This window comes from Pongo abelii, chromosome 5, assembly GCF_028885655.2.
Source record: "Pongo abelii isolate AG06213 chromosome 5, NHGRI_mPonAbe1-v2.0_pri, whole genome shotgun sequence".
Lineage (NCBI taxonomy): Eukaryota > Metazoa > Chordata > Mammalia > Primates > Hominidae > Pongo > Pongo abelii.
Genome location: NC_071990.2, coordinates 38,235,249 through 38,251,400, shown reverse-complemented (window position 1 = coordinate 38,251,400; position 16,152 = coordinate 38,235,249). Strand labels below are relative to the sequence as shown.

The window sequence follows — 16,152 nt, the reverse complement described above, 5'->3', positions numbered from 1 at the left end:
AACTATAACCATTGAAAGTCTGCACTTAAAATTCATTTTTTTTTTTCTGTAAGATAAGAAAGATAAGGGTCTCTCTCTTTTTTTTTTTTTTTTTTTTTTTTTTTTGAGATGGAGTTTTGCTCTTGTAGCCCAGGCTGGAGTACAGTGGTGTGATCTCAGCTCACTGCAACCTCCGCCTTCCAGGTTCAAGCAATTCTCCTGCCTAAGCCTCCCGAGTAGCTGGGATTACAGGCACCCGCCACCATGCCCGGCTAATTTTTTTTTGTATTTTTAGTAGAGATGGGGTTTCACCATGTTGGCCAGGCTGGTCTCAAACTTCTGACCTCAAGTGATACACCTGCCTCAGCCTCGCTGGGATGACAGGTGTGAGCCACAGTGCCCAGCCAAGTCTCACTGTTTTAAATTTCGTTTAAAATTTTTATATTTAGAATAATTTGATAGTTTCCTTTAAAAAAAAAATCACATGCACTCATTTTACTGAGTAACTGTGTTTGTTTTGCTTTTTGTACTCATTAAAAGGCTTTTTAAAAACTAAAATTTCATTCAAGGAAGAGGCCCTGCTTTACTCATCTTTGTATTTCCCTTCCCCAGGCACAGTACATAACATATATAGGCAACAATTAATAAGTATCAATTGAATTCTTAAACATTTTTTATTCCCACTGCAAAATTAAATTTTCCAACAACGTGGCAAAGAAATAATGATCATTGCATGTTAATAATGCAATTTCCAAAAGGGTATACCTGTTTTATTCTAGAATCTCCAGAACCTTTCATTAATAGAAACCCAAAAACTACATGCACAAGAAACCAAGAGACTGGGCTCTTTAGACATATTAATACCTTGGGTTGCTGAAGACAACTCAGGTTGAGAATTTAATGCTTGAAAACAGTCAAGTTCTTCTAAAATGCTTGCCCCTACAATTATGAATGTGACTGACAGCCAAGATCAGTTTTCCTCATTTTAAGAAAGAAGTTAAAATTAAATTTCTACTAAGAAGATCACCTCAAAAGAAGAAGAAAAAAACATGGGGTTAATAGGATCTGTCAAGAGTCAACAGCTGCCTTGACATGGCATACTGCACTCATATAATTAATATTCTCACGCAGGTGTCTCCAGTATTATCATGCCACCACCTTTCTGCTTTTATCCCAACTTTTACTCTCTCATTCATTCACTGACACATTCAAAGGAGCTGTTAAACTGCTACACACTGCCTGGAACAAAGGCAGTTAGAACCACTGGATCAGCCAAAGATAACACTCTTGAGCATGATCATTAGGGTCACCCTCTCTTTACCCCCACCTCAGATAAGAAACATCTGGGCTGATCTCTAGTGTACACCAGAAATTTGGGGGGACCTGCGTGATACCTAGCCACTGAAGATGAATGTTTGTTTACAAAACACAGAACAGCACCTGCAAAAATCTGGCCTTATATCCTTGGTAAATCTTCATTGTTTCAAATTACTCTAGTGAGCCACAAAATAAAACAAACTGCTTAATCCAGCCTGAGTTGTAACTAAGCAGCTGTGCTTTATTGATGGAAATTGGAGAGTAAGAGTTACAAATCACATATTTAATATTATAAAGGCATCTACATTGTATTTGATAAATATAGACACCCTGAAGAAGTAAAGAGCTACCCTACACCCTGCCAAGCATACAACGTCAAAACAATGAAAAATGTTAAGACTGCAGCTCATAATTAGTCATTCTACTACGAGGGGAGTGTTGGCAGGCAATTTCTGAGAGAAAAGTAATGTCTGAGCTTGGAATAAGCAGTCTCTCTCTATCAAAGAAGTGGACACTTAAGAACTGCTTCAGACTGCTCATAAATATCCCCATTCACAGGCAGACACCAGGTGGTCTGCCTAACCTGACTGTGAGTAGAAGCCATTCTAAGAAAAATAAGAACCAAACAAAAGAGTGTTTTCTCAGTTCCTTGGTCCACTGTGGGAGGGGAAATAAGCCGCTGTCCTATGGAAGACACTGAAGGACTTTTCCTACAGTGACTCCATCATCTTCAGGATCATAACATTATAATTGTTAAGTAATCATATTTTTTGTAACAGAAGCCAACACACACACACACACACACACACACTCTCCATGAATTTGTTCTTTGAACCACAGACACATAATTCTAGTAAGTAAATGTAAAAGTCGTTTTTTAAAAAAGTTAGAAATCCAATTCTTTTACTGGTCCTATGATATACTCTGTTGGAATGGTAGTTCGATAACGATTTATCTTTATTGGTAACATTCACTCTTTCAAGGATTTTAGTATCTTTGCAAAAAATGAAAATATCACAAAGAGCCTAAAGAATTTAGAGTTACATGCTAAAAAAAAAAACAAAAATACTACTGTGTTGTATAATGTAAATATATTTAAGCCAATCATTATCACGTGACAATTTTGATCTGAGTAAGGTAAAGGCAAACTATGAAATATTTCAGAAAACTTTTTTTTACTTTAAATTCCTGAGTTTTTAAAGGAAATGACAGATGTGCACACATACTTTATTGGTAACAATAAGCAGTTCATGTTATCAATAATTTGGAGAAAAACAGTCTCTTTAAAAATAAAACAGGCCAGGTGCAGTGGTTCACACCTGTAATCCCAACACTTTGGGAGGCCAAGGTGGGCAGATCACTTGAGGTCAGGAGTTCAGAACCAGCCTGGCCAACATGGTGAAACCCCATCTCTACTGAAAATATAAAAATTAGCCAGGCATGGTGGCACGCGCCTGTAATCTTAGCTACTTGGGAGGCTGAGGTAGAAGAATGGCTTCAACCCAGGAGGTGGAGGTTGCAGTGAGCTGAGATCACGCCACTGCGCTCCAGTCTGGGTGACAGAGCAAGACTCAGTCTCAAAATAAATAAATAAATAAATAATAAAATAAAAATAAAATCATTTTTTAAAGGCTAACAGAAATCAGCAAAGGTTGTATTTTTAGCTCTATGGTTTCATTATGTCACATAAAGGAGACAAAAAAAATGTAACATAGGCTATTAAATAACCTGTTTTTTTTTTCTAGATTGAAAAGACACTTCTTAATGATAAAAATTTTAATCCAAACATGAGATTGGACTCACCAGATTACACAGTAATTACAGATGGAAAAATGTATGTGTACAATGAAATCATCTGGTGGTCATCAACTTAAGTACATGATCAAACATGGCAATACCAAGAGAAGCACAATCTGATGTTATGGAATGTGATGCAGTAACAAATGCATGTCAACTAATAAAGTATTATTGCCAAAAAATGTTTAGGCTGAAGTGAATTGTGAGGAAACCAATTAGATGAATGCAGAATGTTGGACACTGTATAAAACAGACTTTGATCAAGGCTTAGACTCTTCAAAAAAAATTACAGGAAAAACAAAGAAACAAACCAAAAATTGTCAAAGGAACCAGCATAGATGAAAATAAGAGACATAATAAAACACTTAAACCTAATCTTGGATTAATTTTAAAACTACAATAAAAAACATTTGAGGGGCAATTAAAGAGATTTGAATGGGGCTATATATTCAATTTTATGGAATTATTGATATTTTTCTTAGGTATATTTCTTAATATTGTGGCAATGTAAAATAATATCCTTATTCTTGGGGAGAATAAGCTGAAGAATTTAAGGGTGGAGTGTCAATGTTTGCAATCAGCTACAAGACAGCAAAAAAACAAAGGGAGAAGAAGAGAGGAGGGAAAGCATACTTGGAAAAATGCGAGTAACTGGTCAGTCTCGGTGAAAGATACATAGGAATTCACTGTTCTAGTGTTTTAACCTTCCTGTAGGTTTGAACCTTTTTAAACAATAAAGTTGATAGAGGGGAAGAATGATTGTGGGAGCTCCACTCTTTTCATCTATTTGCACTATACTAGGTTTTGCTTCTATTGCCAAACACACCCAAATAATCATTTTCTCTCAGTAGCAAAAGATAAATGCTGATACATGATGGGCAGCAAAGATATAAAATTCCTTTTTTTGTAAGCATAGGAAATACTGCCTAGAAATACAAATTCAAAAGAGAGCCCTTCAAGGGTGAGTGAATTTAAAAGCCTAGTCTAAGAAACAACACAGTTCCCAAACTTGTTACATAAGTTACAAGAAAAGTCCCAATCAATTTTTTAAAAAGCCAGTCAGCAAGAGTAAAGTATTTTCAAAAAATGCAAATCACATTACCCATTTATAAATTTAAAAGTGTTACCAAACATGATTTATCACCATAGGCAAAAAAATCTTAACATTTCATATATTTATTTTCAAATGGGTTAAATGTCAAAAGAATGCTGAACGAACATAAAAGTTTAATAACCAAAACTCTTTCTGGTAGGATTTCATTAAGTTGCTTATAATATAAAAGCTAAAAGATTAAAAAACAATCACTGAAAAATATGAAACTCCAAAATAGGGTCTGTAAAAGCATAAGAAAACTGACAGACACACAGTGGGTACTTGGATATTTGCTAAATGAATACTTAACCGAAGACAAAAGTATACCACATGCCTTTGAAATATGCTACTGTGCAGAAACACAGGGGCAAGTGAAATTTCCCTGTTTATTAAAATTGCAACAACTCCAGCACTTCGGGAGGCCAAGACAGGTGGCTAACCTGAGGTCAGGAGTTCGTAACCAGCCTGGCCAACATGGTGAAACCCCATCTCTACTAAAAATACAAAAAATATACAAAAATTAGCCAGGTGTAGTGGCAGGCGCCTGTAATCCCAGCTACTCGGGAGGATGAGGCAGGAGAATCACTTGAACCTGGGGGGCAAAAGTTGCAGTGAGCCAAGATTGCACCACTGCACCCCAGTCTGGGTGACAGAGTGAAACTAGGTCTCAAAGCAAATTAAATAATAAATAATAAAATAAATTTTAAAAATGAAAAAAATTAAAGAAAAACAATCACAAATCCTAAGGGGATCCTCCTTCACAACAGAGTCTCCACAGACACACAGAGGGAAAATGCCTGTCCAATGAGTCAAGACGCTGAGTGCTGGAAACCAATGTTAGCACATGTGACAGCTTTTAAGAATCAGGCGGAGTTATTCCTTAGACTCCTGGGGTTTCCAGAGACCCTCCTCCAGTGGGAAATATTCAAACCCACAGAACTTAAAAAAAAGAGATCTTTCAAAGGACACTGGGTTATAAGTGACATGACATCCTTAGTGAAAACTGACTCCCACGAATACAAACTTATCTCTGACTGAACTTTTAAGAGACAGAAAAGCCCGTCAAGGATGCCTGCCATGCCTGGGGTCATTCTTTCTGCATTAACTAAAACAAGCGTACCTCCACGTCTATAACTAATTAGCCTAAGAATCTAATGGAGGTGGCCAAGAGGAAAGAGTGAGAAAGAGTGCTGGTTAAACTGGTACCATGTGAAACAGCTGTCATTGGCCACATGTGGCTATTAAGTACTTAAAATGTGACTGGTCTGAACTGAGATGTGCTTAAGTACAAAAGACACACCAAATTAAGTGATTTAGTATAAAGAAAATAATATTTTAAAATCTTAATACTTTTATACTGATTATATTTTAAAATATTTCATGTATGTTGTGTTAAAATTATTCGTTTTGCCTTGTTTTGATTTTGCTTATATGGCTACTAGAAGTTTTAAAATTATGTTACATGTTTTTATTGAGCAGCACTGGGTCAGACACTCTAACCAAAAAGAGAGCTCAGTAAAAGCACCAGCAACTCATATTTATTAGGAGCACTTGGCAGGTTTCAATTATGTGCTATTTCAAATACAGTATTTCTCTTTAGTCTTCACAGCGGCTCTAGGAAGTACATACCCTGGGTTCAAAGAAAGCAAACTGTGGCTTGAGTGGAGGGGGAATACACACACAAAAGTACCCCAAAACATAGTCCAGTAAATACCAGAACAGAAATTTGAATGCAAAACTCTCATTCCAGAGCTTAAGCTCAGAACCCCTAGGCCAGTGATTTTCAAAGTATTGTCCAGGACTATCACCATCACCTGAAAACTTACTAAAAACGAAAATTCTCCAGCTCTTACCCAGACCTAGAGAGTCAAATTCTGGAGGTGGGACTTACTTAGTTAACAGTCTATAGTTTAACAAGCCCTCCAGATGATGCTGATTCAGCCCTAAAGTTAGAGAACCACCGTCCTGGGCTATACCAGTAACAGCCAACGAAATCCTCCCAGAGGATAAATATAAAAAGCATGAGACAAGGCTAGTCTCCGTTATGGTATCTTTTCTTGAAACTCTTCGAGAAAACTGTTCCATGTCCCAGATTAGGTGAGCACTGTGCCTCTGGCTCTGCATCCTAACTTTCTAGAGTATTACTTCAACAACCTTCTTCTAGAAACAGCATTTCATTTCATTAACATCCAGATGGATTCCAGATTTAAATGCAAATAAAATCACAAAAACTACCGTGCCAGCCAACACTGGCTTCTTGGCTGTTCCTGAACCCATCTTGGAACACTCCCAGTTTCATGGCCCTTGCAATTGGTGTCACCTCTGCCTAACACTCTTTCCCCAGATAACTTATATGGCTTGATCTTTATCTATTGCTAAGGACTGAATGTTCGTGTCCCCAAAAAATTCATATGTTAAAGCCTATTCCTCAATGTATGGTATTAGAAAGTGGTGACTTGTGGGGCTATTTAGGTCATGAAGGTAGAGTTCTTACGAATGGGATCAGTGCCCTTATAAAAAGAAACGAGAGAGCTGATCTCTTTCTCTCTCTGCCATGTGGACACAGCAAGAAGGTGTCTGTAAACCAAGGAGAGGGTCTTCACCAGGAACCCAATGGCCAGCATGTAATCTTGGACTTCCCAGCGTTCAGTAGTACTATGAGGAATAAATTTATTGTTTTAGCCACCCAAACCAAGGTATTTTAAGTTAGAGACTTTGCCAGTTTTATTTTCTGCTATATCCCTATGCTAGGATAGTACCTAGTATACCTTAAATGTTCAGCTAGGCTGGGCATGGTGGCTCATGCCTATAATCCCAGCACTTTGGGAGGCCAAGGCGGGCAGGTCATCTTAGGTCAGGAGTTTGAGGCCCGCCTGGCCAATATGGCAAAACCCCATCTCTACCAAAAATACAAAAAATTAGCCAGGCATGGTGGCAGGTGCCTGTAATCCCAGCTACTACTGGGAAGGCTGAGGGAGGAGAATTGCTTGAAACCGGGAGTGGAAATTGCAGTGAGCTGAGACCGCACCACTGCACTCCAGCCTGGGTGACAGAGCAAGACTCTGTCTCAAAAAAAAAACAGCTCAGCTAAATATTTGTGGAATGAATAAAACTAGACCCTTAAAAAAACATGTGAACAAGCACACCACTCAGGAAGTTGCTCTCTGCTCTATTTCTGGAGACCAAAAGAGTCCCTAACATAGAGCAAATATTCAATAATGTTGGAAGGAGGGAGGAAAGGAGGAGCTAAGAATCTAAGTTAAGGCCACATCCTTAAATAACCAACAGGAACAAGAGGAACTAGAAGAACTATGAAGACAAATCAATGTAAGATATTTGTTTTAACTCAGAATGAGGCTGGCTTCAAAGACAGGGAGCCAAATAAGCATTTAGGAAGCAGTATATTTTAATTTTGCAAAACAACAAAAAACAGTAAGTTTACAAACAGAAGCTTTATATTGAGAGAAAATGAACAGCTTGAACTACATGGAGGAAAATAATGCATAATGTCAGGAATTGCGAGATACAAAGACAAAATAAAAATTTTTAGAGCAATGACATTTCTGGCAGATGAGGAAAAGTTTGCAACAGATGTAGTGAGATACCACAGCAAGGACAAAGTTTGGCAGGAATAAAAGCATAAAGGTCAAACTGGAGATACATATTGAGACCACATATTTACACAGCTTACTAGGAAAGCAGCATTGACGTTCATATGCAGTGATACAGAAAGAATCCTATGTACTTCCACAGTTGTGAGGAAAAAGCATTCATCACACAGGCCAATGGGGTAATAATAATGCAGCTGTGTAAAGGCAAAGATAACATTACTATAGGAACTTTGCTTCCAGTTTTTTCTACTTATTGGCAAAATTAATATTTTCTTCTAAGGAAGCATTAAAAACTTTTTTAAAAAATTTAATTCACACAATATTTCCTTCTAACTCCAATAACTTCAACCAGTAGTTTTTAAAGCATGCTTCTGTAAGAGTAAGAATATGCAAGTAATTAGTATAGTTCTGGATTTGCCTGAGAAACTCAGAATTTATTCCCAGAAAATACTAAATCTATTCAAAAGAGATTATTTTAAAGAGGATGTTTCATTTTGAAGGCATGTCCAACAGTAATAATGCAACTTTCTAAAGGGCAGCTGAGACATAACACACCATGACCGAGGGTCACTACATCTGTGCCACTTTCCAGTGAGGAGAGTTGGCATGTCACCCCAACCTGAGTATCTGGCTCCTGCTCCTCTCCCCTCTCTCCATCCTGATTCAACAAAGTGCTAGCAAATGATCTCAGAAATTCTGCGGCAGAACAGCAGTGCTTACACAGGGGTTAAGATTTAGAGTCACTAAGTCTGGGGCAGGGCCAGGGTATTTCAAGTTTACAAAGGTTCTGCAGGTGAATTGGAACAACCATTTGAAAGGGTACAATCACTTCACTGAGATGCCTACTACATTTTTAGATTTATAGATGCAGATTTATAGTCTCACTAACCCACACAATTATAGGTATCATCATCTTTACCAGAATAATTCACTCCAGGGTCTAAAGTTTCTATAAAATGAATTCTATGCCTACTACTAACTTCTTATTTGATTGTAAACATTTTTGGTAATACTCACCAATTGAAAGAAATGCTAGATATTGTTACTAGGAGGACTTATTGAGCAAATTCAAAACTGAATCATTTTTTCCAAAATCTAGAAATGTATTCCTCTGAACATCACCACCTGCAACCTCTGACTCATCAGACCACAAAAATGAATTTCTCTCATGCTAAGAGTTCCACTGGCCGCTCACTTCTAACTCCACTCCTTTGTTCTGAGTTTATAATGTTTTCTAGAACTGGGATTAAATTTCACACTTTACAGCAGGTAACACAATCTGATTCAAAGTAAAGTCCCACTCCACCCTAAATATTCTTAACTATTTTCAAGGCTATTAATTCTCAGAGATAAATCATTGCCCTATATTCAGGAAATGTAAATTTTGACACTGATAAGTTGTGGGCTATCTGAATGAGTCCATGTCTTACTTATCTTTGTATACCCTGTGCCTGGAACATTTAGTAAACATTCTAGATTTTTTTTTTTTCACTGACATAGTTGTCACTTATTAGGTTGGTGTAACTGTGGTTTTAATAAAGTATTAATTGCTTTTTAATACTTAGGCTTCTTAATGAGGGGAAAATACGCTCCTTCCTAAGTATGGATAGTTAAATAATATAACATTCCTCCCTTCTTCAGAGACTCATCCTTTGCTATAATGATTGAACTTTCCCAAATAGAGAAAGAAGAGTAAATGAACTGCGAAAATGTGAAAATAAATACATAAATGATTTTAAAAGCCAGGTCAACATAAAGCTGGACAGACGGGGTTGGGAGGTAGTTGGGTTTTCACTAATTTAAACGCTTATTTTTATCCACTAGACTAAGGATAAAAAAACCAACAACTGTCACTTAAGAAAATTGGTGGTTATTTATTCACTCCCCAAGGAAGATATTTCTTTGCACAGCAGGTACTGGTAGTGGCTTACTGAACATAATTTCTGGTGCGTGTAATAACATGCAACCACTGCCACCACCCCAAAAATCCATTCAAATCCTCACCTAGGTAACAGCTGATGAATCCCATGAGAGCTCAGTCACTTAACAGACCACAAACTCAAATGTCTAAAGGATAAGGCAGGTAATGTAAGTGAGTAAAGTAAGCTAGGCTCAGGACAACAGGGAGTAGTTTAGGCTGGCAAACTCAAGGATACCTGCCAGTCTAAAGGGCAATATCTACTCAACTCCTGCCAACCAGAGCCACAAAGAAATGTAAAAAGAAAAAAAAATTATATTTTGTAAAGAGAAGCCAAACTCAGAATTTATGTGACATCTCCTGTACTTTGAAAACACTGCAGGCCAAATCAAACGTATCTGCAGACAATGTCTACTTTTGTGTTTTCCTTTTAAAATACAAATGTCCCTGAGAGAGCTGGTTATCTGTTTCAGTCTTGGGACAGCAACAAAATGCTTTTAGCACAGGAGGTGCTCGATAAAGACTTGTTAGATGGATGGATAGATCTGAGATTACAAAATATTTCAGGCATAAAAAGAGACTAGAATAATAAAAAGCAAATTTCACAGAGCTTCACAATTTGACAAACATCTGCCTCTACTGTCTCATCTACCTCTTCTAACTTAATTCTCCTTTATCTGTTCCTCTTTTTACTTTCTCAACTACGTGTGCTTTGTATGTTGGTGGCACTGTGAACCTTAAGTAATAACACCAACCTAAACTTTACTTATTTTTTTTTTTGGAGACAGGGTCTCACTGTGTCACCACGCTGGAGAGCAGTGACACAATCTTGGTTCACCGCAGCCTCAACCTCCTGGGCTCAAGCAATACTTCCACCTCAGTCTCCTGAGTAGCTGGAACCACAAGCAAGTGCCACCAGGCCTGAGTGTGTGTGTGTGCGTGCGTGTGCACGTGCGTGTGTGTGTGTGTAGAGACAGGGTTTCGCCATGTTGCCCAGGCTGGTCTCGAATCCCTGGGCTCAAGCTATCTGCCCACCTCAGCCTCCCAAAGTGCTTGGATTACAGCCATGAGCCTAGGTTCTTAATGTTATCAGTATTTGTTAAACTGAGTTATTTCATTACAAAGAAATGTTTGTTTTATTTTATTTTTTATTTTGCTACGTTGCCCAGGCTGGCCTCAAACTCCTGGACACAAGTGATCCTCCTATCTCAGCCTCCTAAGAAGCTGTGACTACAGGCACATGCCACTACACCCAGCTGAAGTTTTATTTTATAAAAGAATTCCCTTGAGTATCACATTCCTCTAGTGCCTTACATACCTGATGCTCAATAAACACTCATTGCCTAGTTTATAGATCTTTATTTAATAAGCTAAAGACTGAGAGAAAATAAAACTAAAGTACTGGAAGTCTTACATCGTTGAACAATTAGAAATATAACATCCCTTTTTAATTTTTTCAGACATTTTTCACGTTCAACTTTTTGAGATTGCTGAAAAAAGTATAACTGCTGCAGTAGCCCCATGAACACATAACACATACAGCAATGACCTCTCTGATAATTAACAGACTAAGTCCTAGGCTTCTATAGTCTCAAAAGGGAGATGCAATGACAACAACTACAACTGGCTCATTCCACTGGTTCAGACCAGCTTAGTTGGATCTAGCTGAAACTTGCCTTAGCCTCTAGACGAGTAGCTCACTCTTATAGATGAGAGTACTGGACACCTGGATGCTGGGATGTGGAAGTCCACTGGGATTCAGTAGAAGTTTTAAATAAATCACTTTTAAGACAAAAGTTTCTGCCAACTAGCTTTTAGCAGTGATACACTGCTTTGTTCAAATTATGTAATGAAATACAATTTAAATGTTTTCAGAAAGTACCATCTTCACATCCTACCATCAACTATAGAGGAACTCATAAGGGAGTGACTGTTGTTCAAATTTTTAGTTTGCTTTCTAGTACCACCTGGGAGAATGTGAAAGCTAAGACTGCACATCTGAGCCCCCATTCCAACCCGTGGCTCTGCCACTGATAATATACTCCCTCTTCTCATATGTACAATGGGAAACCTGGACAGTTTTACCTTAAAAGCTCTTAACACTTAGATCATCTGACTCAATTTTTGTTTTAGTTTCTTCCTCAGCAGTTCTAACTAATTGTAAGAATTGGCATTTCACGACCTTTATTCTTTGAGTCACTGCAAGAAATTTCATGCTCTATCTTGCAATTACCATATTGGTCCATTAGACTCACTTTATAAATATAAGACACATTATGGAAGTTTAGCGATCTTATTTTTCCTATATCTTGAAACATGTTAACATTTCATCATCCAGAGAGTTAGTTTACCACTACTCATCAATTATATCCAACTATGCTTTCAAAGACTATAACCCAAAAAGAAAAATGATGGAATCACCTACACTGAAGGCGGATGCAATCATGAAATAAATCATTATCCTTCAGCTTTTTTCATTGCACTGCCCAAAGTTAAGTCACGTGTTGCTGAACAATGAGGTTATCTTTTGAAAAATGCAATTTCATTGTTGTGTGAACATCACAGAGTGAATTTCCACAAACCTAGATGGTATAGCTTATACACTTAGGCTATACACTAGCCAAACCTAGATGGTATAGCCTTATACACTTAGGCTATATGGTATAGCCTATTGCTCTTGGACTACAAACCTGTATAAGCATGTCACTGTAGTGAATACTGTAGGCAATTATAAAACAAAGGTATTTGTGTATCTAAACATATCTGAAAACAGAAAAGGCAGAGTAAAAACACCATATAAAAGATAAAAAATGGGGCCAAGGGTGGGGGTGTAATCCTTGGATTACATGCCTGTAATCCCAGCACTTTGGGAGGCCAAGGCGGGTGGATCACCTGAGGTCAGGAGTTCAAGACCAGCCTGACCAACACAGAGGAACTCCATCTCTACTAAAAATACAAAATTAGCCGGGTGTGGTGGTTCATGCCTGTAATCCCAGCTACTTGGGAGGCTGAGGCAGAAGGAGAATCGCTTGAACCCGGGAGGCAGTGGTTGCAGTGAGCTGAGGTCGCACCATTGCACTCCAGCCTAGGCAACAAGAGCAAAACTCCATCACAAAAAAAAAAAAAAAAGATAAAAACTGGTACACCTGTATAAGACACTTACCATGCAGGCAGCTTACAGGACTGGAAGGTGCTCTGGGTAAGTGAATGGTCAGTAAATGTGAAGGCCTAGCACATTACTGTGGGGTTTATAAATTGTACACATGGTACACCAAATTTGTTTTTTAAAATATTTTTTCCTTCTACAATAATAAACTAAACTTAGCTCACTGTAACTTTTATATTATAAAACTTTTAAATTTTTAAAACCTTGGACTCTTTTGTATTAACATTTAGCTTACAACACAAACACAATGTACAGCTGTACAAAAATATTTTCTTTATATCCTTATTCTATATGCTTTTTTCTATTTTAAAACATTTTTATTTTTTGTTTTACTTTTTAAACTTTTTGTTAAAAACTGCAACACAAACACATACATTAGCCTAAGTCAGCACAGGGTAAGGATCATCAGCATCACTGTCTTCCACATCCACAAGGATTTTTTCCTACTGGAAGGTCTTCAGGGATAGTAACAGGTATAGAGCTATCATCTCCAGTGACAACACTGCCTTCTTCCGGAATACCTCCTGAAGGAGTTGCCTGAGGCTACTTTACAGTTAACTTTTTAAAACAATAAATACCATACTCTAAGGATAGATAGCACAGTAAATACATAAACCAGTAACGTAGTCATTTCTTGTCATTATCAAGCATTATGCGGTGTACATAATTGTACTGGCTATACTTTTATACAACTGGCAGCACAGTAGATATACTTACACAAGCATCATCATAAACACATGCGTAATGTATTGTGTTAGGATGGCTACCATGTCACTAGGCAATAGGAGTTTTTCAGTTCCACTATAATTTTATGGGACCACTGTTGTATATGTGGTCTGTCCTTGATGGAAACATTGTTACACGTGACTATATTTGCATCATCTTTCACCCTCTAGAAGGCTGCTCCACTGCTTATGTCATTTACAAATATAAAAATATATATAATTGGCTACATTTTTATTGCACAACTGTGAAAGGAAAATAAATCTCAAGACCCCAAAATCACTAAGCCAAAGGAAAAAGTCAAGCTGGGAATTGCATATGGCAAACCTGCCTCTTATTCTATCCCTAAATAAGATACATACAAAGATTTAAAAAAGCTACATACCTCCCTCACCATTTGCCCACAAGGAAATTCCTTGTGGACAAAGGACAGACAGAAGACAGAACTCAAAGTTGTCCCTCTGCTCACATGAGACAAATGCACATCTGATTGCTTCCTTTGCCCTATTGTTTCACTAAGCCAGACTAAGACATAAATGACTATCCTTGTAAATGGCGTATTCTGTGAAAGCTTAATCAGAAACTCAAAAGAATGAAACTGTCATTTACCTGCTTATGACCCAGAAGCCCTCTCCCCACTTTGAGTTGTCCAGACTGAACCACTGTAAATCTTACATATATTGACTGATGTCTCATGTCTCCTTAAAATACATAAAATCAAGCTGTGTGTGCCCTGACCACATTGGGCACATGGCATTAGGACCTTCCAAGGCTTTGTAACAGGTGCATCCTTAACCCTGGCAAAATAAACTTCCTAAATTGAGACTTGTCTCAGACACTCTTCGGTTTACACAACTCACGTTGACCTTCTACAAGGAAAAATTTTTTAAATAATATTATTTCCCCACAAGCCACCACCCAGAGTCAAACACTGTATATTTTGGTGTTTCCCATCAAAAATATACACATATATATTTACATATTACAAATTTTAAATTTAGAATTTATAACAAAACTTGAGAATTCCATGATCCTCCTACAGTAACAATGAACATTCTAAAAGCACTTACCTAACCACGACCAAAAATCACAATACCCTAAGATCTCATTACAGCGGTCATAGACATGAAGCTGATGATCCTGGCTTCAATATGGGTGAAAATAGTTATTTTTTAAAAAGAATATTCACAGAACAGCATCACTTAGTCCAAATTTGAAACAAAGATAACAGCTGTCTTCTCATTCCAGAGTCCTGAACAAGGTCGTACTGTGATTTATAACTGTTGACCTCATCATGTTGTAGTTTTTGTTTAAGTGCCTCAAATGTCTCGAAATACAAGAAACAAGTTATTCCTATGAAGAAAATAGCATCCTAAGTCAGTCAAAATTGTTCTACCTATACATCTATCACCACAAGTATCCCTATCAGCCTCTAGGCTGGAAGTACCAGCTAGGTATGGTTGCCTTAGGCTCAGACCACTGATTTCTCATTTCCCTTTTAGGAAACTCAGTACTTTAAATGTACCCCCTGCTCCTTGCTATGTTCTCCTGGTGCCCTCGGACGTATATTCCAATTGTGCTTTTTTGTGCACAAGAACAAATAGAAAGCAGAAAAATAAATTCCCGTTATAAATTTTCCAGCAGGAATCTACTTCACCAAGCTAAGTACTGCTTACCCTACAATTAATTTTAATATTGTAGCAGGGAAGGCTTTTTTCCTTTATGTTTTAATCTGGGGACAAGAACAAATCCAGTAATAGAACGTCAACATTAATTTGAGGGGAGATGAAAAATGACTTAATAACACTGCAGCAGGATTAATATTGTACGATAGATCATGAAGTCATAAAACTCTTGACAAATTCATTTTTGTATCACTGTATATTCTTGCTAATAGGGCAGGGCATATCTGAAAAGCTGTTAATACCTTACTGCACAAATGCCGATCAAATTGTACTGCAATGGGATGTATTGTGCAGGAGGTGGAAGAAGAGAATTGTCCTCACCCATTGCAGTTTGCAGTTAAATGCAGCAGAAAGAAGAACAAGGGTAGAGTGGTTTCAAGCAGGAAGCTAACACTTGCTTCAAATCAAGTGATACAATTCAGAAAATGAGTTGATGGTTACCAGGAAAACAAATTGGAAAACAGATCAGCAAATGATACAAGAGAGATTTTACCCAAACAGCTCTAAACAAGGCACCAAGCCAAGAGGCCAAATAGGGAAATCTTTGCCTGGTTTGACACAAAAGCAGCTACAAGGTCCTTAAACAAAATGCACATTAAAAACAACTACATCCAAGCAAGGCAGGTTAACAGGGACTGGATTTCTCTTCCTGCCTGAAACAAAAACAAATAAACAAACAAAAACAGACAAAAATTACAATTTTCATGACTCTGGATATCTAGCAAAAAAAAAAAGACAGTGACCTCTGAGAGATGGGAAACAAAGGAGACCAGCCCTACAACTGTCTTGGCTTACTGCCTTGAAGAGAATTACCGGGCCATGGAACAGAGAAGGGAATGCGAAGTGGAGTCCAGCAGTAGCCC

The 16,152-nt window shown here is 37.7% G+C and overlaps 1 protein-coding gene and 1 long non-coding RNA gene across 3 annotated transcripts in view; both read right to left on the bottom strand.

Annotated features, from left to right (window-relative positions):
* ZFAND3 (zinc finger AN1-type containing 3) overlaps positions 1 to 16,152 on the bottom strand; it is a 317,651-nt gene that overhangs the window by 159,494 nt on the left and 142,005 nt on the right. The window lies entirely within an intron of this gene.
* The window catches only part of LOC129060225 (uncharacterized), an 83,155-nt gene that overhangs the window by 17,644 nt on the left and 49,359 nt on the right, over positions 1 to 16,152 (bottom strand). The window contains exon 2 of the long non-coding RNA XR_008526766.2: positions 1 to 16,152. This exon is cut by the window's left edge and continues 17,644 nt beyond it; it is cut by the window's right edge and continues 15,550 nt beyond it. This is a non-coding gene — a long non-coding RNA (uncharacterized LOC129060225).